The 26326-nt window shown below is 39.0% G+C and overlaps 1 long non-coding RNA gene across 2 annotated transcripts; it reads right to left on the bottom strand.

The window, feature by feature from the left end:
- Positions 1–21282, bottom strand: LOC144981496 (uncharacterized). Of its 2 annotated transcripts, none has more exons than XR_013647124.1 (4): positions 20256–21282; positions 10876–10973; positions 1301–1412; positions 1–624 (listed from the first exon to the last, which is right to left on the bottom strand). It is a non-coding gene; the product is annotated as an uncharacterized LOC144981496 (long non-coding RNA). The 2 variants fall into 2 exon arrangements; XR_013647123.1 differs by having other exon boundaries at positions 10876–10979; positions 20256–21280.
- Positions 21283–26326: the final 5044 nt, after the last annotated feature.

Here is a 26326-nt window from a genome sequence, read left to right as displayed (position 1 = left end):
TCAAAGACAGAATCCTGCTTTTCTTCTTTAAAATATTGCATAAAAGATTTTCTTTAGATCCTTTCAAAAACCATGTACATGATGTGCTTTGTTTTGTCATTCACATTGATCCCAGGATCAGAATGTTCTTTCACAGAACATTCCCATGCTCCACAATTCAAAGAAGTGCCACCAAGCATTATAAACCATCTGCATCACATGTAACATTCGAAACCCTGCCCTGTACACATTTAATGACAGTTACAGATTACCTGTCTTCTTTTGAGCTGCATAGATTTTCTCAGCAGCGTTCATTCTTAATCTTTAACATATTCCAATTTGCATCATCTGCATTATGTCAAAAGCTAAGTGATTCACATGGGTTTAAGTTTGAACAGTGAAAATCTGAGGCAAAAAAGCACAAACTGCCTGTAGAAGCCTTGTGGTGCTGTCATGCCTCATGAGTATTATCTCACTGGTATTATTTTTAGGCATTGGAGTCTCCTCTGTGTCAGTCAAGTGAGTATAGCTTTTTTTTTTTTTAAGGCTTGAAAATTGTTGGGTGGAATTTGTCTTTAGGCAACAGTGAATACAATACATAAATTTGTCGGTTTTATCCCCCTTTTTGCAGATAACGTCCTTGTCCTTTAAAAAAAAAAAAAGAAGTTTGGCATTACCACCAAAAAAATGGCACAGAATTGGTACAGTTGCAGAACGTTGAGCAACGCTCACATCGCCCTCAGCAATGCGAGTTCAGAAAACCACTTTCAATGAACGCGCATTTTAGGCGTCCGCCCCAAAACTCCAAGTTCCTAAGTCAGTTGTCGGGCTCCATGTACATCATCATTGAGCATGTGTTATTAAACAAGGTCAAACTTTGACCAATCAGGGTCTCTGATTTGGGAGAGCGTCCCCTTTTATTAATGGAAGGGTCAACTGTTTGAAAATTATTCATGGAGAAATTGATAATCGCATTTTGTGCCTGGCTAAGCTTCTAGTTTTTCATTCATCGGAATAGAGCTGTAATGAATGGAGCTTTTAAAGAATCAAACACTGATTGAGAAGTAGATAATGCAGCAAAGAAGCAAGCTAGATGTTTTGAGAAGATCATATTTGAACTGTTCCTTGATGAGGCGACACAAACTATTTATCTACCACACTTTTAGAATTGAAGTTCTCCTCACACTATAGCGATAAACATGTGAAAGCCACTGCTCCAGGTGTACTAGCCTCATCCATCAGTATATCTTTGCATCGTAATGTTTTTCATACATATGACTAAGATGACTCAAAGCTGTGACAGTGATGAGTTATTGTGTACCTCAGGCGAGGATGGGTCTTCTTTGTTCTCCCCTCCTCCCCTCCGAGCTGCAAGTCTGAATCCACACTCTTCATCCCAGATACCTCTCACAGTCAATGACTCCATCAAAGGCCTGACAAAATACAGACAGGCCCTTTTCATCATGTTCTTCTCTGCTGAAATGGGATCTGTTTGTTCATGGCAAAGGGCCCTTGTGGGCAGTGATGAGACGCGGCAGTAAGGCTGTCCCCAGAAACAAATGGCTTGAGACGCACCTCATTTTCTTGTCTTTTTAGTATTATTGAGATTTCTTACACAGAGGGCAGCCATCAATCAATCTGTCAGAAACGCATGTGCTTAGTTTTAGATTGTGAGTTTTACTGACCTAACCAGCTCTGAGAGAACTAGTAGTTTCAACCTATTATATTCAGCTGGAGATGGTGGTTAAAGACCCGCTCCACCGAAAATTTAAATTTTTGCCATTTTTAACATGTTTTTGTAGCATTTTTCTGACTATGGAGGACATCCACTAAATTACCAAAAGTATTTCCTCACCTATCCAAACGATCAGAATCAGGTGTCTTAATAAACTTGGCCAGGCCACAGTTTTATAAAATCAAGCATTCAGGCATGCAGACTGTTTTTACAAATATTTGTGAGAGAATGGGCCGCTCTTTGGAGCTCAGTGAATTCCAGCGTGTCACAGGATGCCACCTGTGCAACAAATCCATGAAATTTTCTCGCTTCCTAATATTCCACAGTCAACTGTCAGTTGACTGTCTATCATAACAAAATGGAAGAGTTACGAAACAACAGCAACTCAGCCAAGACGTGGTAGGCCATGTAAAATAATGTTTGAAGACAATCAAGGATAAATAGTGTTTTTGAAGATTTCTTTATTAAAACTGTTGTGAATCTCCCTGCTCCCAAGCTCCCTGCTCTACTCTGTTCTGATGCATCCACTTGTAGACGATTAGATCCATGTATGTCTTAGCTTTTCTCGTCTGAGATGGCATCTGATTCAAAACTGGACGACTGGATAGCTCCTAAATTGCTCGCCATTTTGTTGCACCCGTAATGTTTGGGGGCTGTAAGCTAGTAGGAGAGCATGTAAACAGACTTAGAATTATGGGTGATGGGAACGGAAGGCGGGGTTGCTCCACTCCCACTCTTCTGCCCTCAACTTGGCAAAATCCAAATAAACACCCGCTGCTCTGAAGAAACTGTCCTAGAAAGAGACGTTGATTTTTGATGGGGTTTTTTTTTGGTCCAAAATATTGATAATTTCATTACACAAAATTTCTGTTTACAGAAAGATCAGAAGTTGATCATTTCTTTAAATTGGAGCAAGACAAGCTCACTGTGTTTGAGCTTTAGGAAGTCTACTAACAGAAGTAAGTACATTTTAAGATAAGGAAGAAATTGGCCAAAACATCTCATATTGTTCTAATTCATCTGAACTGATGTGGTTTAGCTTCTGCAGCACAGCTAAATAGAATCTACATTTAAAAGGAAATGTAGTGGCAGTCAGCTGTGTTCCAAGTGACTCACATCCACCATTGTCTGGGTTTAATGTGACGATGCTTAGTGGCTGAAATGATCAAGTTTACAGCTTTTTGCTTTACCACACACAATAGAACAGCTGTGTCTGGGCTTTAAACCTAAGAAAAATCCTAAAGAATTTAATAAATATAAATTTTAATGTGCTCTTCACAATAAAGTGTCTTCCATGAAGGAGCATTAGAAAGCTCTGACCTTCCTTTCAATCTGCCACATTACAGCCAAGAAAACAATTTTGATTTTAAAGAAACACTAGTTTCAACATTCAAAATGTGGCTGGATGAACGAACAAATACTCTTCACTATGAAAGGATAAGATAAACACTGGAGAACAGAATCCAGGTATTTGAAAAGATCTGGACACCCTTTATTTTATGTCTTAGTTTAAACCATACACTTCAATTTAGTTCATCGTGGACAAACACTAACCAATCTCTCCGCGAGGATTTTGGGTAGAAAGGGTAAGGTGGGTTGGATGGTCTGTGGATCCCTTTCACCCCTTTTTTTTGGTTTTCCTGTATCTTATTTTGTAACAAGTATTTGCACAAATGTATACTTATACCTCTTTGTTGTCATCTTCACTGCAGTTTTTTGGTTTCTTTATACAATAACTGTTTCAAGAAAAAATCTGGAGTCTTGAACTTTGTGTTAATTCAATACCCGTTTTAAGGATCATTAAAAATTCATTTAAATAAAGAAAGAAAGAAAGCTCTGACCTAATTTGAGTTTTAGAGTACAAATCAGCCTTGGTACAAATGTCAAAAATCTCTGCCATCTTCGTTGTGTTTCAAGGTTTTCCTAATTTTATAACAAACTGCAGTTTATTCTGGTGTACTAGTAAATCAACCCCCCACACACACACACACACACCCACACCCACACACACACACCCAAAAAATGTTTGCAACATCTAATACATACATAGAGAAAAAAGGATTTTCTTTTCTTTTTTTATCTCAGCACACCACTCACTTTCTCCAACTTCAAATATCTGAAATTTGCTTTTAAGATTTTTACTGGAACTGAACCAGTTTGTACTGATTCTTTGTATGATGTTTTATTTTCCCAGTTGGAACAGACAACAAAAAAGATAAGATTTTGTGGTTAAAGATAGACCTAAGATAGATTTCCTTCCACTTCAAGGATGCAATAAAAACAAAGGAGGTAAACAGCACTGATGACTGCATGTCATGTTTATCCTCGCTGTTGAAATGGAAAAATCCTGCCATTGTTTATTTACCCAATTATACGGGCTGCTCCAATCACCTCTACACTGAAACATGGGACATTAATTGCCATTTAAGAGACCAATTTTGCCTGCTAATGTGTTAGCCTGTTTACGTTTTCTGTAGCAAGATTGGTAGTTAAGAAAAGGAGAGATGATTCTACGGTGAAATGCTGCCAGGAAAGAAAAGGGCACAATTAGTTTCAGGATCAATTTGCCACTGAGAGGAGGAGGTGAAAATCAATAAAGTGATTATGCATGGGAACGTCATCCGCTTACACTGAGATCAAAGCATCAATGAGCAAAGCTGGAGAAACTGGGGATCCATCTAGATGTAATCCATAAAGCAGTTGTGACTCAGACAAACATACATAGGGATAAATTGCAATGTGATATGTAGATGGAGACATTGTGTCTTTACCCCAGAGCCTATTAGATGATTTTGGCTTTTATTATCTCATCTGTAATCAATTTTGTGGAAATTCTCTGCGGCGAGGTCCCCTTTGGGATTTCTCATATTTGAAAAGCAAACATGAAAAGGAAGGAGTGGCTGGAATCTGAAACACTCAATTTAATTGGAGCTTTAAAGGCTGCAGGGTGAGCCAATGAGTTAAAAAAGCTACATACATACTAGGTGCTAAAAAATGCAGATGAATGTGACATATTCTGGGAGTGTCAAAGGGGATTCACTTTGTGAAAGCCACACAAGTCTAACATTTACACTTGCTCTTGCAGAAAAGAGCAAAGGGAGCACCAGCCTCAAATATTTATGAGTTTGAAGATGATTTTTTTCCTCCCTAACCTTTGTAGTCAAAGGATTAACATAAAAAAGATGGAATTATGAGAGAGTGAGCACAAAGAATTCAAGAAAACAAAGCCTATGCCTTAACAGACCAGCAATAATCCTTCAGTGAGGAAAAAATGGACTGCAGCACCTGAAAAAGAAGAATCTTATTGGTGTAAATGACGGCTCGGGCCTGAATTGCACACATTGTTGTGCTGCTTTCAAAGAATGGGAAGCAGCAGACAGATAAGTGAGTGAGATGAAAGAGCGGAGCACCTGGCAGGTCTGCGCTCTAACATCTTTGATCCGCCGAGGCACACATCAAAGACCCCGTCGGTAGCTCTGTGTGGACACCCGCCTGTGAAGCAGTCACCTCTATAGGCACAAATCTAAAGCGTAAAGTGCAGCTCAACAAGAGCAGAGGCTTGGGACAAATGGGTTTTCAGTGGCTCAAATTACAACAATTGTGCAGTCGCTCAAAAGCAGAAGTGCATGTTTGGTGATCAATCCCAGTGAAAAGAGAGGGGAGGGTGTCGGTGCAATTACTTTTAGAGGGGAGTCCAAAATAAAGTTTTTTTTTTTTTTTTTTACAATTTTCTAAATAACTGAATTCGAAAAATGCATCCTTCCCTCCAGTTAAGAATGATGTCATTGCAGCAAACAAGCAGCCCAACAAGAACAAAGAACGTCCATGTGATGGCAGTGTCTAAAACGACCCCGTGAAAAGGTTAGGTTCAGCACACCTTACCAACATTATCTGTACAAAAAGCTTTTTCAATTACAAACCCTGAATTTCCCACCAAAGATAAGATCGCACCAAGACGAAGATATAGCTGCGAGTAGAGGTGCCTTTTTATTTTATTTTTTTAGACATTATATTGAAAAGACCTTACCACCAAAGGCAGAGACATTTTTTTCTGGGGAACATCATTTGCAAAATTATGAGCTGTTGATACGTTTATTTTAGATGTTTTTGGGTATCATACAGGGTGGTTCTGCCCACTTGTTTCAATGGTTTGATCCCAGTGGATATGAACACCATTGATGGGTTTAGTCTTAAGGTCAGTTCAGTTTTTTATAGGTGAAGCTTGCTTTTGTTGAGCTTTCAGTTGTGCTATGTTTTGTAAGCTTCTTTAATGAGCTCATTAAGTCAATAATTTTTTTTAATCTAATGCCTGGCATTAAAACATTTGAAGCGCAACAATAATTACAATTTTCAGTTGCTTAAAAAGTGGCAAGAAGCATAAAACGTGATATCTAATGGATCCATAAATTTACCAAAAACCCATAATTTTAATGGTAACTTAAAATAAATTCAACCATGTGAATGCTGGTTTGCCCTTTGGTAAATCTTAAGATCTGTAAGACAAACAGTTTCAGTAAATAACTTTACAAAAAGCAATCTACTTCTACACCCAATTCTGATTATGCCAGAACGTGGATAGAGTTTTTTTTTGTTTTGTTTTTTTACAATCAACACATCACCAAATCCCTTTCTGTCAAGTAGATGAGCTCTTCTGCTCACAAGAGATACAGCTTCTCATAAAACACAAATCTCAGAAGACAGTTTTCTGACACCTTTGTCCAGCGTCATGCTTCCTATTGGGACTGAGGCAGGACCACAATCAACAGACTTGATTCAAATCACTGTGACTCATTATCAATCGCAGAGCTGCAGCAGGGAAAGCAAGAAAGTTATTCAACAGCAAAATTATCTTTTCTAACCCCATTGGCAGATTGGTTTACCTATTTAAAGAAAATCTGCCATTGGGGTGAGAATTTAATATTTTTAAAGGGGCCTGATTTTGCAGTGACCAAAATGTTTATTTTATGAATGACACGGCTTAAAACAGCTCGGAAAGAAGAAAAACTGGTCAAGAGACACAGACCTAACTGTAGAAAGGATATTGGGTATACTGGGTATTCCCAGAAACGTTAACTCAATAATTGATGAATATTTAATGGGGGCAAATTAATCCGAAGTATAATTGGAGGTTGAAACAAATTTCAGTTGTTAGTGTATTTTAGATGTGAGGCATTGAGATCAGAATATCAGAAGAAAAATATTATTCACCACTTTTCTAATTCAATAAATCAACAGCACATCCATTTATTAGTTTTGTACAAAGTGTCTCAGATTTTATTCAATTCCTGGGTTTGTTTCAGTTTGTTTTTTGATTTCTGCTTTTACAGTTTATTTGTCGTAACTCTGAAGTTTAATTGTATACTTTTTAACATTTGCCTTTTATGTTTGGGGTATTGTTCATTGCCTCTCCACTACTACAACCCCTTCATACTCATCAGGTTTGATCCAATATACTCCTGGTTGCCAGCTCACACGTTTTCCTACAGAAAGGAGTTCAGAAAATCAGTTCAGAGGTTTGATCAACAAATATTCTGCCGGAAACACCATTAGGGTATCTTACTCTGAATTAATCTCAGTGAACGTATAAAAAATGTTAGCAATAAAGTTGAAGTTCTGAAAAGTAACGATCAAGATGCTTGGTAAACTATATCTGGTCTGATTATTAATAAACTTCAGGGGACCAGAAAATGTACAAATTATGTCGGCTGGGGCTGTAGCACTTTTTACCAGTTATGGCATAAGTCATGCAGTACTCAATATGTAGTACGATTTCACCTTTCTAACACGCTTCATAAAAAATTTACAACAGTTGTTTATCTACTGTACACAATAGTTAATAAAGTGTAAGAAAATGAAATCTTGCTGCTGCAAGTAGTGATGTAATATTAATGTGAATATGGGAAAACAAGTGGTGCACATAGAGGGAAAATGTCAGCGTTGAGCATTTAAACCACTGAAGGCAGTGTAGCGTGCATGCTCTGGTCATGTATAGAATGAGTCCGCTCATTGTCAAACCGTGACAGTTGCCTTATTGTTCCTCCTGAGGAAGCTCCGGCGTTTGGCTGTTCATTGAACTGCAGCCTAAAAAGGGCTGACGACTGTCTCCAGCATAATTGGACAAATGCATCAATTGCGTCAATAGCAAATTACAACATTCATAATTGATCCCGGGACAACTGCAGTATAGGTCATCCCGTAGTTCGATAGTTATACCACAATATTCATGTTACACTGAGCATATTCAGGAACTAATTAAATCTCAAAGGAGAAGATCAATGTTTGAAGAAGCATGGGGGAACTATTGATCCTAGCTCACAACCGATCTCTTAAACCAGCGGTTTAAGCTGCAAGACTTGATAAAAGCTTTTCTTTTAATTAGTTTGTTTTGCTGTGTGATCTACGGCATGAGTTTCTGATGACATTATATCCAGAACTCCTGTAAAAACATCGTTGCTCACTGCTAACAAATTTCCACCTGAATGGAAAAAACGTTATTGAATCTGCTGCGCCCTTTCACCTATTAACGTGGAGATTGTATTTGTATTGGACTAAGCAGAGTTTTCAGGAGCCCTCGCAGCACTTAAAGAAGGGTTGCTATCAGCATGAGATTTCACTTGACCAATCAATACCCAAGACAGGAGGAGAAATGCTAATGTCTGGATGAGGACAAACCAATACTGCCTGAAACCCTGAATGGCCGCGCGGCCACTGATGAGGCAGTGGCTCTACTTACATCATAGACTTTTTTTTTTCCCAGCTTCCTAAACAAAAACCAAAAAATAAACATCCTTTAACCTATTCCAGAAGCCTTAACAGCCTCTGTTTTAATAAGTAAGAAATACAGTCGCTTATGAGAATCAGAATTTACCCATGTCTATTTTTTTTTTTTAATGAAATGGTCGGGCATTAATGCTTTTTAAAAAACAGCCCAAAGTGAGCTGCTGGATGACTCAGTTGGATGCGTGTAGGACTAGCGCATGGGGAACCGGGGTCAGTTTCCCACGGGGCACGATGAGCTTCATCCAGTGTGGGTCCTTGGGGAGGACCCTTTACGCTACTCCCTACCTATGTAGCTACAGGGGGGGGGGGGGGGGGGGGGGGGGGGCAAGTCTGAGTCCCCCTCTGCTGGTCACCAGCCCAGATTAAATACAGGGTTGTGTCAGGAAGGGGATCTGGCATAAAACTCTCTGTCAAACCACCTGTACAAATCAGTGAAAGCAAATGGGCTGATAAACTGTAGTGACCCTGAAAGAGATACGCTGGAAGGTGAACAACATTTAAAAACAGCCTAATGAGTTTCTACCAAAGTCAACAGCTGACTTGCCGAGTGTGTTTTTCTCCTGACTGGATTCAGCAGTAAATGGAGTAGTTGCTCAAGTAAGAAACAGATTTTAATTATATAATTCCGGTCATATCAAAAATGAATTAAATGCCCCACTAATCATATAACTCACCACAAGCCCTTTTTAAACCAGTTTATATTTCACCAAATCACTTCAACTTCTGGGAAGTTAAGTTATATCATCAGGAGAGTAGCAGATGGTATTGTTAAGGACCAACTGTAACAGGATTAACAAAAAATAACTAGTTTTTGTAGATTGGCAAAATTGTCACCGGGGTGTTTCTAAACCAAGGAGGTCTCTTTGCACTGCAAAGGGTTTCCCTTTCAAAATTTGAGGAAGTGGCGCTAAAAAAAATTAGTCACAGACAGGCACAGCAGTTAGGTGCTAAAGCCTAATGAACAAGTACCAACATTAAGTTATCAGAGCTTCATATTTTAGAACAGGTTCCTCTCCTTATACTGTACAAAATGGGCACACTGGAATTTCCTATCAATTTACAATTTATATGTAAATTGGATATATATATAGGTTTATTGACTTGCATCAAAAGTCTACAGGCGTGAGTCTGTATACTCAGATGTCACCGCAGGAACGCTTGAAACACAAACAGCATGTGTTTCGTAATTAAAGTGTTAACATTGATCACCTGCTACAACATGCTGTCAAGAGTCATTCAGAAATCCTCCCTCTGCAAGCTCTATACTGTACGATAATAAGGAATAACCTGCTTGTTCAAGAGAGGTGCAACCAGATATGTAAGTTTCTAAGCTGCTCTGTACAGTATTTTAGAACAATAGTAGCCTGAAATAAAATAGCATAGATGTATTTTAGTAATTGTCACACACAACAAAATTTAAAATGCTCACTGGTCAGTGAATCATTCATTCTGTTCCTAAAAACATAATAAAAATAGAAGTTAAACCTAAGAGTTTAAGAATAAAGTAAAATACCTATTAGAGTAAAATACACAACAAAAATCACAAAACAGTCATAACATGAGTGATAACAATATAAAATATGTAATAAATACAAGTCGTAAAACAGTGGAATATCTGCAGACAATCACATTTCATTGATGGCAGCTTTGAGATTGCGGTTGGATAAAAAAAAACTGTTGAGTCTGTTCTTGCGTTAACGGTTCTGATAATGTTTAATCAGGCCAAAGAAAAATAAATAGAATCTAATTTTTCTAAGTGTAACATTTATCTTAACATTTCTACCATGCAGGTGTGTTCAGTTTTGGACTTTTCTCATCATGCCTCTGAGCAAAAACTCAAAACCCTGGTAAAGAAAACAAAGATCCAACTTTGTTCCAGTTAGTCATCCTCCCTGTCATCTCTGCTGTGTTTCAGGGAAGATCACTTCTAATTAACTCAGCATCACATTAACATGTCTTTGGCTGATATTAGCTGACATTCACCATATTCTGAAGGTTGCTTTTATATGATGAAATTGAGCGTTCTTTCTGTTCATGAAACTGCATTGACAGGAGAGGTGCTGGTAATGAATTAATATCAGGCAAAGAATGAAATGCTTCAATAAAAAAATAAAAGCAGAGCAGTGAGGTTTCTGTGCAAACCTTTACCATGTGTTTCATTAGCAGGACCTGACCTTATCTCCCAGGACCAAACCTTATCTCCCACAGATGCTGCCAGCATGCATAATGGGGGAGGTCCTTTGTGCCAAATGCTGTGGGGCAGAGCCCAAACCTCTTTTCTAGTGCAGACCCTACTCCCCCCCACCTTTTAAGTCACAGCTGTACACACAAATGCACCTAAGGGATGGAGAGGAGCACACACACAGAGAAAAGATACTCACCTCTCTGTGTTCATCATTTCCTCTTTGGAGCTTGTCGCATTTTGTCACCCCTCAAAAAGCTGTGTGAATCAGGGTGATGTCTGATTGTATCCAGGCTCCTGCACCTCAAACACAATAAGAGTTTGTTTTACCAATAAAGAACAGATGATAGCAGTGAAATATCTGTCGTTTGAAGAAATGCATGTCTGCTGCCAAGTGTTTTAATATAAGCAACAATAGGATTTCATGTGTAAGGTTTTAGCTTGTCTGCATCTGGGAAACAATCTGTGCGAATCTGTGAAAGGTATAAAACCGGATCTATAATAATGCATTTCCTTATATGTGACCCAACACTGTAAACAAAGAATATTAAATACTCAAAGGGAGTCCTATGGACTCATTCACATATTACTTACCGCGTAATAAATCAATTGGACTTCCTCTTTCATTAAATATTTATTGAAGCAATATTTCTTATTTCTATCTAACGATTTCCCTGTATGGAGTTTAAAAGCAGATTTCTGTGTCCTCAAAGCGAAGCTGAACAAATAACCAAAGAAATGTTCATCCTGGATGGGATGAAATATATGAAGTCCATCAATCATCCTGCTCTGTTTAGATCAAATCTCCACAAAAACAATGTTTAGAAGGAGCAGTCATAATCGCAGCATTGTGGTATTCTACTGTAAAATCCTGTTATCCGTAACACAAATTAAATATCCGAGTCTCATCACCTCCAAATCATCTGTCACAATGAACTTACACTCTCATTAATCTTCAGCGGACGCTTAAAGAGGCACATTATGACTGCTGCGTACCGGAGTCTAGGACACCAGTGGAGCATGACAGCACTGTGGGATAACACAGCTTCACACACTGCGAGGACTACAGTAATACAAAAAGCCTGCTGGCCCCTGGAGACACATGGTCTTTGTTTCTGGAGTCGAGACAGCTGACAGGTTCTTGCAGCAGCTTGAGAGCCTCTGGAAATCTCTCAAACCTTAAACACCTTGGAAAAGTGACAGATTACAGCTGTGTCAAAGTCTGTACCCTTTTTCCCCACGTCTGCTGGCACAGGTTCAGGTTCTCTGAGCTCCTCACCTGGGTTTCAGTTCGCAAAGACCAGGAGAAAGGTTTTTGTTGGTGTGTGCAATCCTAAGATCTCCTTTCCAAACCGCCTGCATTGAACCTTGAAAATTCACTCAGTAATTAACTTTTATCAATTCATTAAGGCATTTTGCATATAATCAAACTGCAGTAAAACCTAGTTGCATCAACACAGCCAGAGGACAAATAGCTATTGGGCTCCCTCTATTGGCCTTCATGCAGCTATTTGCATTTTCTGCAGTGTTAAGATAATGAATGCTTCGTTTTCCTCCTTCAGGTTACAAAAGACCACTAAATCTGAGTTTATATCTGTACTGAAATCCATAATGACTGCATCTCAGTGACAAAAATTTATTTTTATTTTTGACAAATAAGCTCAACCATCACTTTATATATTCTAATAGCTTAATAACTAAATGAATACTACAATTTATTTAAGCTTCCAAAGACAGATCTTTATACTGGCTTTCACCTTCAGAAGTTCATTAATGCTGGTGAAGAGTCTTCACAGACACAATAAAGCATGGAAAAGAGCTCAATCTAAGACAGGGCAGGGCAAATATTGTAAACAAAACTATGTAAAAAGTTAAGTATTATATTACAAAAAAAAAAAACTAAAAAAAAAGAAAAAGACACGTCATAGAGGATAATAATAAGCCTAAAGAAACAGTAGAATTATGAACACTTGAATTGTAACTCTTTGTGTGCAGATGAAATCCGGTGGATCTTGTATGTAGATTTTAAAAGAGTGCTGATCTGAAACCTGCTGGGACTTTGATCCAGGTAAATAGAAGAACACAGCTGGTTTTGACTCTGGGAACTGATATAAAACTGGGTCCAGATGATCAGAGGGTTTGGTAAGTTTGTTCTGGGTCAGTTTGTCCCTGATGATTGTTCATAAACTGCTGGGCTTTACTGACTTTAGTCCATACTCTGACAGACAGGCAGCCAGTCTAAAGACCTGGAAGCTGGACTGATGTGGTTCACTTTTTAGGGGGTTACTGAGAACTCTAGAGGCAGAGACCAAGATAAGCTTCAGTTATCTAATTGGGTTTTCAAGTACATCTTTACATCTACTGTTGCAACAATCAAGCTGACCAATTGCTGTGTGTCCAGCTGAGATATCAGACCGTATATGGATATCTTAAAACTGAATGTATGTTCAATGTGCTGTTGATTTAATGTTTTTAAAAATGTCAGAGTCCTGCATTACACCTTGATTTATGGCCTAGTAGATGCTTTTTTTATCCACTAGCTGACTAATTGTGATGTTCTTTTTAAACTGTTACAGTGAAAGCATGTTGATGGGAAACAGACGAGGCCCCAAGATGGAACCCTGGAGAACCCCACATTTTATTATTGTCTTAGATGTAAAGTTATCAATTATAACTAAGTATTTTCTGTTTTCTTAGTACATCAATCATTTTAGTTAAATACCAGAGACCCACCCAGTTCCAGTAAATTCTATTAAACCTAGATCCAAGCAAGGCAGATTTAGTATGACGACTGAACTCACTAGCGGAATTAATCTTTTTCTGACAAAATTCTTTTGTCAAGTGGAAAAAATAAAACCACTATTCATTAGAATTCACGATATAGCCTCTGCTTGAAAAACTGCAATTAAATCTTGAATCATGGAGCTAACGCAGTGTGAAAATATGCAGGGCATGACCTCTTTAATCTCATAAACTCTGATTTGAGCTGGTCTCACAGACACCAGCACTCCCCATGGATGAATATTACAGCGGGATTACCTGATCTGACCACAGATTCTGGGCTCAATTAAAAACAGAATTATTGTTGCCGTGAAGTTATCTGGAAACAAAAGAAATGAAACTCATCAAGCCTTTAAAATATGACTTGAACCAAGTTTTTTTCTTTCCTTCGGAAAGCATGATGGCAAAAAAAAGAAGGTAAAACAAAACACAAATCAAATTATTTTACTCAGGTATTTCTTTTTAAAGCAGAAAAGTGATGTTCTGTTACCACATCAGCACTGTAGGGCCTTAGCTCTGTTCTCCACCATGGTCAACGTGGTCCTTTCTTTGATACTGTCATAAATGATAGCTTGCCATCTCCAAAGACCAGCAAGCAAAAATGCAAGCAGCAACCTAAAGACCCCAACAGAAAATCTATAGATTCCAGATTATAAATAGATTGGTTGTCAAAGTAAAAATCTTTTAATTGCCATATTATCAGTTCCCGCCCCTCCCTATTGTCAAGAAAAAGGTTTTTGCATTTTCCCCAGCATAAGGAACACCTGCTTGAACAACATGATTCTGTGTTCATGCCAAGCCAGGAGATTTAACAACAGCCGTCATAGACTCTCACATCCAACACAAAGTGGTTTGCTGCTCTGTCAACAACAGGCTCGCCACTGGAGGCTCCAGTAATAAAAAGCTAACACAGAACATATTTTAGCCCTGGACATCCATTATTTGAAAGATTAAGCTGGGAGAAAGGGGACAGGAGACGTGTTTGTCTCAGATTTAGCTAAATGTGAGCCAAGTCACAATTACGCACCTTTGTTTTACTAATTCACACCTAAAATAGTATTTCACATTTTACTCACTATTAAACTTTTACTTTTCCCAAAACTGCAGTTGCAAAATGAACAACAAAAGTCCTGAGCATTCATTATGCTTACACACACCCCTCATATTTCTGTGTTTTACATCTGCAATGGTAAACTGCAACTTAATTATCCTGTAATATTCCAGGCACTGAGCAAAGCCACTTGGGATCCCTTGGCTCAACAAGCCTGATTTATAAGAGACTCAAATTTGGCACTGTTAAACCTGTTTAATGGTGTATGCCTCATTAAAACAAAATAATGACAGGCGTGTTTGCAGGTGAGAAGCACGCCATTTATCGCTGTTTACCTTGGATAAGTCGGCTTGTTCTTCAAAAGATTCAACAAGTACTTAAATGCTCACAAATGATGGAATTGCTAATAGATAAGGCATGTTTTGTTTCTGCATGGCAAAAGTGATGATGGGACGGACATTCGTCTTTTTAGCACTCCTTTGTATGACCTTCCCTGCCAGGCTGAGCAGGCGTCTCTTAGAAGAATGGGGACGCTGATGGAGCAGTGTCTTTAATGAGCTATGGTGAGGCTGTTGTCTCGCTGCTTAATTAGACAATTATCCACCCTCCTGTGGAACAGGGAGCACTCAGGGTCAAAGGGGTGGGGGTAGGTAATGCCACAATGCCACCCTGTCACATACTGAAGTATGGAGGCTAAATTACAGGTGAGTCCCCAAGGGGCAAACCCAGACCTTTCCATTTGGGACCCATTATGGCGTGGCCCTGTTTGAAATTCCGTTTGACCGTCTTTGTGCATATTCATTTTGTTTTTGATTGGGTGGGTAATTACCCTTCCACAAAGACACGGGCTGACACCAACAGAGCTGTAGTCTGGGGCGATTAAACAGCTTGTCCTCAACATTTGGACTCCTCGGCTGACATCCACCAACAAGAAGCTTGAAGCTTGAAGAAACACGAGGGACAGCTGAACCTTTTGCCAAGACTTTTACAAGCAGGATCGATGCAGTGCCGCTCCGTTCCACCACTGCCACTCTTTACACAAGAGAATTATAATTACAGATTCATGACCATCTGCTACCCATGCTCGTCTCTGCCCATTCTTCCCCCGTGCCAGAACGGACCTTTTTTTTTTTTTTCGTAGTAGATTACTTTAACCTCATGTCTGCTATCCCACTAGATGTGACACTACTCTGCATGCTTCAACAGGCAAAACAAAAAGCACAGCAATGAGGGTTCAGGAACCACCGGCGAGGTGAAGCTGAAGAGGCACATATCCACCTCTAAAGAGAAGCCATAACTCACATAAATGAACAGCTGGAAAGCTCTGCTACTGATGAGACTAAATTCATTCAGGTGATGTATGGAATGGTTTTAGGAGCCATATTATTTGTGCATATGTCAGCAGAACTGAATGCCCTCAATTTCCTCCCGTCCTTTGTCTTTTTTATTTTCTGCAGGGAAGGCAAGAGCAGAGATCATCGATACAAAGCAACTACATTATAAAACACAATATATTTGAAGAGTCTGTTTTTTTTGTTTTTGTTTTTTAATAGTTTTTGCTCCCTTTTTCCTTTTGGAGATAAATTGTTTGTAAAAAAGGTCCAGGCAGAGGGCACAAAACACAAGGCTGTACACCTTCTGGAAGACCTCGCTTGTACTTCAAGTCTTTTATGTTTTTTATATCTCTGTGCAAAACAGGAACATAAAGACTAGCAGAGTTTGCCGAATGGAAAACATTTAATATTTACCTTTTTAATTAATTATTTTAGGATATTTGATAATCCTAAAGACCTACTTTAATGAAATTTGTGTTTTGGGTGTTTTTATCATATTCTTGCACCATTTTTCTAAAGATGGAGGGCATAAAGAAAATTAAGCTTCCACTAGACTTTTGAGTATTTTCTTTATTCAAATCATTGTAAATCAGTGACAGACAAAAAAAAAATGCTGTTTAAAAAAGATTGTATTTGTTACGTTGAAAATTCAATGGAGTCAAATTTCCTGCTCCACTGTGTTCTAATATGCATCCACTTGTAGACGACTACATCCATGTAGGTTTCTGTTTTCCTCGTCCGATCATCTCATGATAGTCTCAAAACTATACAGCTTGGTAACTCCAGTATTGCTTACCATTTTTTTGTTGCATCATTAATGCCATGTTGGATCTGTGAGGAGTTGTAAACCAGCCAAAGAGGATGTAAAACAGAGAGCTCTCAGCAAAGAGAAGGGAAAGAGGGGTGGGGTTGCTCTGCACCAACAATCCCACCAACAACTCAGAGGTGAATTTCTGATCAACTGCCACCTTCCAGAAACCATGTCCAAGACAATGACACTGTTTTTGTTGTTTATGTGGCTAAAAACAGCCTCATAATAATTAAAATACCTCTAGGAATACTTAAAATAGATCAAAAGTGGATTGCAGTTGGTTTTAAGAAGACAAGAGCCCAAAACATGTGAAATTCACTTTGTGAGACACACTAGTTTATCTTTAATCTTTTTTTAAACCTTTTACCTTAGAAAAGTTAAACTTTTAACTAAAATCTGGTGGAAAATCCAAGTTAAAATACTTCTTGGTGTAAAGTTAAGACCAGGGGATAACGTTCATTTCCATAACGCAAAAATTCTCTTCATGTTGACTTGGAAATATTTTCCATTTATTATATCTAAAATATTACATTTTTTACAAACCTTTATCAAAAACCTGTGAAAAATATCGCTCCACAGAACTTATTCTACAGTTTTGGTCTTAAATTCCTATGATGGGGATTTTTTTTTTTTTAACCCTTGCGCCATCTTAGATGACCCCACCCTTACTTTGACGTGTTATTCCTACCATGACAAAGGTGGATAAAGGTGGAAATCCATGGACACCAGTGAAGATCACAAATAATTGAAAAAAAGGTTCAGAGCACTGTCTAGTGGGTCTAGATGACCCAACTCCCAACGTTAAAGTGCCTAGAATAGCACAAGGGTTAAATGATGCACTTCTATTAATGAAGAGCAACGGGGACATGCAAAAAAACATTAAAAGATTTTAAATAAAGTGATTTAATAATTTTGTAATGGTCAATCATCCATTCCCACAGCATTTTTTTTTCCATCTATAAAACTGTTGTTCTGTCATTTGTTGTTGCTGGAACATTTTAGCTTCTTTGTGACTCCAACAAGCAAAATATATGCACTCAAACTTTCCACAGGATGGAAGTTCGTAGCTAATCCAAGAATATGCTGCATTTAAACACATGCTCACCTATCTGCGAGCAGCTGGCTATTATTATTCGCCTTCATTGTCCTACTACATATGCATGCACGATTCAGCAAAACTAATGGGTCGCGATGGGTCACTCTGCAGAAAGCATATTTCACCGCTGTCCATTCTGTACAAAAAAAAAAAAAAAAACGTCCTACACCAATTTTGTGATGACTGCAAGGGTGTCCACAGCACAACAAATTCACCGCTTCCCTGCTAATTGTGCCTCAAGACCTTGACGGTGTTCCATCTGAGCATTGCCTACAGAAACTGCAGGGCTCTGCTCTCTTTGGTTAACAGGGAGGATTTTTCTGCAGATCAGCCATGAGCCTCCAGCCATTACAAATGTGTATTTGAAGAGGCAGAGCTGTGTTTGTGCTTCTTAGCCAGACCATTACAGGGGCGTTAGAGAGGGGTAGATAAATTAGTGCCATTACTCAGCAACTTTTCACCTCCAGAACACCTAACTAGGATTAATGTCCTTTAATAATCAAACAAGGGAGCTGCTTTGACGGCTTTAACAGAATGTGCTGAGGGGCAGGGTTAATCACCACATTTGTTTAAAGCTTTAAAAGATTTTTCATCAGCATCTTTGCTTGAGATTTGAATAGAGGATGTAATTTTAAAGAAAAACATTGACCACAGAGGACAGACAATATTCAGTGTAGCTTCCAAAATTTCAAAGTGTGCCCTTTCCTGACAGAAGAGAATCTAAAGCTATGGACACACGGATCATGTATGTGTTCTTGAACACTGAACAAGCAGGGAGAGGCAAATGTTTCTTTTTTTCTACTGTTTATTAGCGCATGTCTGCTGTGTAGCCTCATCCACCTACAGTTGGATGAGGCTTGATGCGAAATGTCAAAGCGGTGCAAATCTTGCAAATTTTGCTCCAGGCTTTTTCTTTCACAGCTCTGTTGCGACATTTGAAAGACTTGGTGTCATTATTTCGTCCGGGGGGCATAAAATGCAATTTTTAATTTCTCCTCCATGATCAATTTTTAAATAGTTAGCACTTTAGCACTGTAAAAATCAAATTCACTTTTTCGCTTAATGTTTACTTTATTCATTCTGCCATCATCAACAGAACAAAGTTACATCCCATCTGCACTTTCACAAAAAGAGCACATATGTGCAATTACCATAAAATAATTAAGTATTAGAAGTAATTATTTAACAGTTCCTGCATTTAGCTCAACAAGCACTGAATAAAAAAAGACGCTATCCATATGTCACTATTAAATACAAGTCCCTGATCAGTTGAAGTACGATGAGGTTCAACTTACAATGCACGTTCAAAGGCCACACATTTTGAAGAGCCCGAAAACAGTTTTTAAAACCTGAATAGCAATGTTTTAATGAGAGAATTTGTATGCCTGAAACACTAGTTTACATGCTTTTTTTCTCATTGAGAGTGGCCACTTGAGTGCGCGTTGCGGAAGGCGGTGTGAATGAAGCTTTAGAGATTTAGATTGGGGGCTATAGAGATTCCTCAGAATAAAGAATGAAGGGCAGCAAAACAGTAACAGACTGACTAAGCTTGTTTGCTGAAAGAGTTTGTTTTTCTGTTCATTTCCAATTAACTGAACTCAACTTTCTTTTGAAAGACTCATAAATTTAAACCCACATTGTTGAATAGTCATGTAAAAATCATTCAGTTTTAGTCCTTTTATTTCCTCCTAGCAAGTTTGGGGGACAAATGATTTAAAGAAAAAGAACCAATACATTCTGTCAATTAGCAAATATTTTTTCAAAATCAATTTACTTTCGTATTTTTGTACCAAAATAAAATCTTACGTATTTTTCTAGAAATCAAAGGGAATAATTGTGGCCAAGATGAACTCTTTTAATTTTGTGTTGGATTACAAAAAAGTCCTATTTGAACTTTTCTTTTCCATTAAAATTTGAAAGTAGCTGCTTCAAGCCCAATTATTCCAAAACTAACCAAAGAATCAACTCAATCCATGCAGCGAAATGACACTGAACAAACAGTGGGAGGTTTTCGTCCCGTTTTCTCCCAGGAAATTCCAAACAGTTTAGTGAAAGAAAATTAGTCATCCATGACACCAGTCCATAGGGATCCCACTGATAGTCAGACATGACAAAAAAGATCCAATCATTGTATCATTTTTGTACATATTTATTAAAACATTGGGTTTGTTTTAGGGGATGCTGTGCTTTGCACAGTCTTAACTTTTATTCCAAGGGAGATTTATTGTTTCAAGAGATAAAGGAGCAATTAACTTTATCTCATCTTTGTGCTAATTACCTTCTTCAGAGCTAGATCTTTTTTTTGTTAGATAATATAATTTAGCCTCATTACACTTTCATGTAAACTACACAGAGAACGCTAACCTTTCTGTAAAACAGTCAGGGTCACTAAAAAAATGAAGAAAAGTATGAATAAATAATCTCAGGTAAATGTGTGGAATTTACACTTTCAATAGTTTTGTGGAACAAACAATTGAAACGTTTAATAGAAAGTGAATTGTGTTACCTTCTTGCCTCCTGATAACACCTTATGCCAAACCACTTTGAAACTTTAAGCAGATCCATTTGCTTCCAAACAATTTAGTCTGATTTTACATTTAAAGTAGTAGTCTCTGTAGTATTAAAAATAAAAAGAAATCCACATATGTGAGGATCTAAGTTTTGTTGCTTGTTGTTTTTGAGCTCAGTTCTGTTTCTGCCCTGCAGATCACACCTGGTTTCAGTTACCAATCACCACACCTGGTTCTGTTTTCTTGATTGCACCTTTATGCTTGCTGATTCTTGCATCTTTTTGTTCACATAAATGATCAGCTCTTCTCTTTGTTGTATTGCTTTAAAGATCAACTCCAGTGAAAATTGGGGTTTTAGTCTTTTTAAAAATGTTTTTGTAGCATTTTTCTCATGATAAAGGAAATAAATAAAGAAAATTCTGAATATTCTTTATTACATTAAAGTTCCATTAGCTGCAGACAAAGCTGCACTTGGGAACTATTTGGTAGTTTAACCCACCAATCCAACCCCTTAATGATGATTTTGTAAAGCAGGGATTGGGTCCCATCTTTAGATTATTTGGCATGACCCATCTTGGATTTGCACTTCCAGTTTCAGGATGGACACTCTACCACAATGCCATTAAGCTATTCAAACCATGGGGAAACAGGCGTAGATGGAAAAAATGTTGTTGGATAAAGCCTGTTGTAACGTACAAACTAAAATCGCCGGGCCACAAGCTCCCTGCTCTGCTCCATTCTGATGCATCCACTTGCAGACAAAATCCATCCATGTGCGTCTGTGTTCTCCTCCTCTAGCTCACAACTGTACGGATAGCTTCAATATTGCTCGCTATTTTTGTTGCACCGCTAATGTTAGGTTGGGGATGTGAGGGGCTGTAAGGTAGCGGGAGAGAGTGTAAACAAAGGGATAATGGGAAACAGTCCGCCAACAGTCCCACCCACAACTCAGAGATGAATTTCTAATGAACTCCTGTCACTCTGCAGAAACTATGTCCTTGAAAACGACACTGTTTTTTTTTTAATTTGGCTAATAAAAAAGACAATCATATTTTAAAAACCACTGGAAACGGTTTTAAAATAGGCCAAAAGATGATCGGAGTGGGACCTGAAGCTCTGATCGTGTATTGTTTTTCCTTAGTCAATTACACTGTTAATCCAGCTGGACTTTCTCCAAGTAAAAGGCTAAATGGAATCTCATGCTAGTTTAAACTGGTTTACTGCTCTGTTCCCACTATTTGTATTCCTCTCATGTACTTTTGAAGCTCCACAGGCATGTGTATTTTGTGCAGGTTTTTGGGTTTGGAGCTGCTAGAGGATGATCCACTACATCCACGGGACGACTTTCCCTAGAAAGAATGTCAAATGTTTAGATCATTAGAATCTGATCAAACATTTACTCTAGTTTTAAGACACCAGTTAACTTAAAGATTCTGCAAAGCTCTGTCTTTACCAATAATTCATGATGGCCTCTGTTTGCCTTACTTTGAGCAGAACACACCATTGTACAGTCCTATAGGGGTGCTGCGTGGCTCCACAGATGTGGTTTTTTTCTCCGCTCACGTATTAAGGTCATGGTTCATGGTCCGTGACTTTCCGTGGCCTCGTTGTTCCTGCTGCACTCTGTGTTCTAGCTGAAGGCCGTGCTGTCTCAGCTTTCTGTCCTACAGTCTGAGAGTGCCGCCCTCGCCCTCTCGACCTCCCAGAGCACAACCTGCCAACCCATGTAGCGTGCAGAGAATGGAGAAAGAGTGGACAGAAAAGTAGAAGGATCATGAAGAACAAAAAAAATAAAAAATCTAGCTGTGAAGCCAAATTCCAACCATGTTCTTGTGTGTCAAGAAAGGAAAAATTCACAGAGCTTACAGTGAAACACCTTGCATTCCATCCCTTAGAGGCCAAATGCAGAACAAAAGAATACCTTCACCTTTCTTCCCCTTTTTATGTGCAGCTCCTTTCCTCATGAAGAGACTGTACTTTTGAAAAGATGTGACCATCAAGCCGGGTTTCCCTTCTTTGTTTTACCTCAGCTGGAGGACTCAAACATGTCTGATTAGTGATGTCTTCACTGCCCAGACTGCTCTGCAGGGCTGCTGTCAGTCAAGAGGAGCAGCACTGGATGCACCTCCCATCTTTTTTTCTTACTGCGCACAGAAGCCTATTCGCTGACAGGACACACAGACAGTCTCCAGCTGTCTGATTTTTTTTTTCTGGGGTTCCACCATGCGGCTCCTGCCAATTAAGCCACTAGGAGTCTGCTACAAGTCCGCTCTCCACTCCCACACATTTGCAGCTGTGGAAGAACAATTCAGTGGGAAATGAAAGCCAGCTAAAGCAGCAAGGACAACAGTGATGCTGAAGAAGGTGTCACTGCAGACAGGTGTGCCTGATGTTATAATGCAAGATAAATGCATTTTTGTCTAAAGCTATTCACAGGATCCACTACCAATGAAAAGTCTTTGTAAACACACATAAATGCACATTTCGGGCGTGCGTATTTAAGTGTTGTGTTCATGCATATTTACACAGGTTTTTATGGCCCTTTTCGGGCTCTACGCACAAAACGTGTGGCCATTGAACATACAGTATCTTAAAAGCTAACCCAGGTTGAACTTTGACCAGTCAGGAACTCCGATTTGGTGGGGACCTATGGATGGTGTCCTTTAAATTCCCGGAGGTGCAGACCATTTGAGAATTGATCATGGAGGAGAAATTAATAATTACAGTTTGCCCCTGGGCATCATTATATGACACTTAGTCTTTCACATATCGGAATAGAACTGTGAAAGAAAAGAAAAGCCTACACCACTTAACATTTCTCACCAAGCCTATTCCAACTGAAGGTACATGCACTAATATCAGGTAGCATCAGTCCAGTGCAAACAGCATATGATAAACGATATGATAAAAGAATGCATGTTTAGCACATTAAAGAACATGCATCACAGGCACCTCACTCGGCAATGCGGTCTATTTATGCTAACCCCCTTTGCAACAACGCTCTTCCAACAGTAGGTGGCAGACATGTGCTGTTAAACAGTAGAAAAACAAAAAGAAGAAGAAGGCCCTCCCTGCTTTTCCAGTATGAACACCATTGGTTAATGCCCAATCAAGAACCTATGTTTAGCGTGTTCTTGTAGGCGAGTCACATGCTTAGTGTGTCTGAAGCTCAAAACGGGAAGAGCACTGGCATCCACATAAAAAATACAATCCAAACTGTGCAAAGGAGGCGGTCCCCACCCCCCATCCCCCCTGTTGTTGGATGTCTTGCTGACTTAACTTAAACATCTCTTCCTCTTCAGAGAGGCTGCAGAGCCGAGGAGCTGAGAGTGGAAGGGCCATAATTATTCAGTCACTCCCTCTTTTCTCTTTTTGCTTCTCTCCATTGATCTCATCGCTTTAGAAAGGCTATAAATATTAATAGAAGGGGGGGGGGGGGGGGCTTTGTTTTAGCAGCCCGTGTGAAGATCAGGGCACAGAACAATAGATGTATCTGGACATGTATTTCTTTTTTTCCTTTCGCAGTCTTTTGGAGGGGAGAAGGGAGGGAACCTGAGGGGATCCCAGCCCTCAGCCCACCGCCTCAGGCTCCCTCTGTTCATGTCAAGGTCGGCTGAAGGCTAACTACTAATACATGAGACCAAAGGCATGTTCAAAATCCAGCCTGCCTCTGCCTGGCTATGGGTAAAGTCAAGCCCAAACTTTTTTTTTTTATATTTTAATAAATAAGTAATAAAAACTCCAATTCTGTTGCAGTTAGAGTTTAACCAACTGTGTGGCAAATGTGCAACACTTGTATTGTTTATTTATTTGTTTAAATCAGAGATGTATGCCAACTGAAGACATGTTTAATTTGTTGGTTTGAGGAAGTTTCTTCACATCACATGAGGAAAGTGTGCACACAGAGAAAAATGCGCTGGGCGGCGGCGAACAGAAGGCAGAAAATTATGTAAAAGGCGTAGAAAAAGGTTTTGTTTGCAGGGCATTCAGAATGGGGGGATGGGACCCCCTCTGTAACATCAAGCTTTCAGAAATTATGTTAGGGACGTGGCTGGAAGACAGCTGTTTGAAGTCCAGACCAAATATTGCAGGCATTTTCTCATCATTGCATGCGCCTCAGTCTGAATATTTCAAACTTCAACAAATTTGCAAACATGTTTTATTCGCTTTGGTAATCTACATCTTTAACTTAGTTCAACAGGAAACCCCAGGAGGAGGTTAAATGAGTTCCAGTCACTCCATTCTTGTGTTATTTAGTATCATGTAGATAAATCTGTTTGTGTGTTTTGTTGACTTCCATCTTCTTATCACGACCTGAGCGAGCACGCCTGAATGTGAGGTCACAGAGGCCCTCCACTTGGTTAAGTGTTTTAATGTTGCACATTGCGCTCCAACAGAGGTCAGTGATGGAGCCTCTGAAATATGAAACTTCAATGAAAATAGAAGAGGAGAAAACATTAGCATTCCCTCTGGTTATGCTACGGTCACAAATACATCTGCCACCGCAGGCATCGGCAGAATCTTCAAGATTTCATGTTGCTGCCTGATTTTTGTAACCCTTGTGCTATCCTAGGCACTTTGGCATTGGGAGTTGGGTCATCTAGACCCACTAGACAGTGCGCTGAACCTTTTTTCTTTAAAGGATTAGTGATCTTCACTAGTGTCCATGGATTATATGAAATCTTTCCACCTTTATCCACCTTTGTCATGGTAGGGAGAACACGTCAATGTAAGGGGTGGGGTCATCTGAGATAGCACAAGGGTCATTGGCGTGGTCATGAATGTAGACGGTCAGCAGTCAGTCGGTCAGGCGGGGATGACGCCACTATGAAATTGAGGGAGGTGGTAGCTGGATCGCTGGCTGGCAGCAGCTCTGATTGGACGATGTGTAAATGTCTCTGGAAGGCAGCCGTCCATACTAACTGCCGCCGGTCACCAGCAGCCCAGTAGCCTGGGGTATCTAAAAAGCAGACCATTCTGCTCCATTAGTCATTCGCAACTCAGATTTTGAGCACACATTTTAAACTTGTCACTTCACACATTTTTAGACAACATGCCTCCCAAGAAACCCAGCAAAAGCAAAGCCCCAGCGTCCAAGGAAAAGAAGGTCCAAGCGGTCCAACCACAATAGGCATCTTCATCGGATGAAGAGCATCAATGCATCAGTTCAGCATCAATGCTGTCTCCCCATTTATATGCAGGACCCATGGTGGTCAGGATCGGCAGATTGACGTCCAATCATCGCCGAAATCACGGTTTTGAGGATCTTGGAGACCCTCCTATCAGTCGATTCCTTTTCTTGCAATGTGTGATATGACGGGAACATGTTATGGACAAAGGATTGTAATAGTGACCACGTGTCATATGGTCACTATTACAATTTAATACAAGAGAGATTTTACCCCATCAAACCAATCAGTCATTTAAAAACATTTTCTGTAAAGGAAACATTACAAAGATAAATATTTAAAATATATTTTCTTTTTATAAACTTAGATTTGACACTAACTGATAAAAAGACAAGCTAAAGTTTTAACATCAAACCGTTAAGATAAAAGAAAAATGATGGAAAATGATCAGTATAAACTAGTTTTTAAAATAAATCCTCACTTTTTCGGACTTTTAAGCAACAGATTTGTAAGAAATTTGAATTATTTAGAAATATTCCTGAAGAATATCTGATTGGTCAGAACAGTATTTGTTTTCTGTCTGGAGGGGGATGTAACGAATGCTCATTTTTTTTTCTACAAAAGACCTTCACAGTTCTACCTTCTCACTGTAAGAGCTCCATTCTTTTCAATGTATGGAACATTTTGCATCAGCAGGTAATGTCTGCATGTTAGATTTAGTTTGCCGGATCTTGTTTATTGTGAAAAATTGTGTACAGTGATGATTATTTGCATTAATAATAGAAAATACCACAAGATGGTGCACCAGAGATCTCAAGCTTTCCCTGAATTTTGGATTTATAAAGTTTATCTGCATAAATAATCAATTAAAAACTGATATATTGTATCAGGAGTCAATTTTTTTGGTCTGTAAAACTATTTGTAATTAATTTTTGATT

Source organism: Oryzias latipes, chromosome 13, assembly GCF_053564925.1.
Source record: "Oryzias latipes strain Hd-rR chromosome 13, Olatipes_Hd-rR_3.1".
NCBI lineage: Eukaryota > Metazoa > Chordata > Actinopteri > Beloniformes > Adrianichthyidae > Oryzias > Oryzias latipes.
This window is presented reverse-complemented; position numbering and strand designations above follow the sequence as displayed.